The following is a 1,350-nucleotide window of genomic DNA, read 5'->3' on the forward strand; positions in this document are numbered from 1 at the left end:
ACCGCTGCCGGAGAGAGCCACCCGCTCCGCCCGGGTCCCGCACCCCTCTATGATTATCATCATCATCACCAGCAACCTCTCCCTCCCTCTCTCTCTCTCTCTCTCCCTTTTTTCCTCCTTCAGCTTAGTAAAAAGTGAGTTTGGTGTGTGTCGTTCGCGTGGCTGTCATTAAGGCCGTTTGTTATTGTGTGAGGGCTGAATCAGTTAGCTCTTTGTGCTCTCAGCTGTATGGTAATGTAGACAGCACCTGCTCCCTGCACAATGCGAGGGAGAGAAAGAGCTCCCCTCGGCGCACGCTACTGCCTCTACAACAATGTCCGCACATTTTTTAAAGAAATCCCTTCCAGCACTTCCCCCCTCCGCAAAAAAAAAAAAAGAAAGAAAAAAAAGAAAAAAAAAACCCAACTTTACACCAACCGTCACCTTATTTTTTTACATACCCATCAGACACTAGAACTCTTGTTTTGATCTTAAAAACATGGAAAGGAGTTTACTGGTGCGGTGAAAGAGGGATAGAGATGATTACCATTTGAGCAGTTTCTTAATGATGGATGGAAGCGGGGGATAAAAGTTGGAGGGCGACTCTGGCATGTCACTGGAAGCGGGGTTTTCCGCTTTGTTCGGGCCCTCTGTTTAAACACCTTCGGTAGGCGCAGGCGGATTCATTAGGATGCAAGGTGTAACTGTCTCTGTAAATGTCATTTTAATTGTAACAGATCATTTCAGCACAGATTAGGCTTGTGTGCGAAAGGAGAGGATTTGGCTACAATAACCTCACTGTAGGTATGCCGCGCTAAAAGCCTTATTATGGCGACTTTATTGGGTTGAAACGTGCATTTGCATGGCAAAATGTGACTTTCATTGAAGCAGATGTCTTGATCACAAATTATCTTACAATGCGCTAGAAAAAAATTCTTAAAGACTTCTTAAAGTAAAAGCATTGGGTAATACCAATTAAAAGAAAATCACTAATGAGTTCATTCAGCCCAGCTCTTCTTGACTGTTCCGGGACTGTAGCTGCCCACGTTCACTTACGGGGGGTTTGCGGCACCCACCCCAAACCCAGGCAGGTCCCTCGCCACTTAAACAAGCATCCAGACTTTTGCAACGTTTCGCCACTCAACGTGTGTGTCCTTTACATCTAATTTTGGTCGAACGAGTCATCTACATCCAGGTACTCTTCCTCTCCCCTCTCCCCGCCCCTCGACGCTTAAGCGAAAGCTTAAATGTACAGGAATGTTCGGGGGTTTTTTTCACCCCGGGGTTTTATCTGGGCAGAGAGGGGAGCAGCGATCCCGCAGGCACCGTGCGAGGGCGCAGGGAAGGCGGCCCGGCCCGGGGGGGAGCGGC

The sequence above is a fragment of the Aptenodytes forsteri genome, unplaced genomic scaffold (genome assembly GCF_000699145.1).
Source record: "Aptenodytes forsteri isolate BGI_AS27 unplaced genomic scaffold, ASM69914v1 Scaffold132, whole genome shotgun sequence".
Lineage (NCBI taxonomy): Eukaryota > Metazoa > Chordata > Aves > Sphenisciformes > Spheniscidae > Aptenodytes > Aptenodytes forsteri.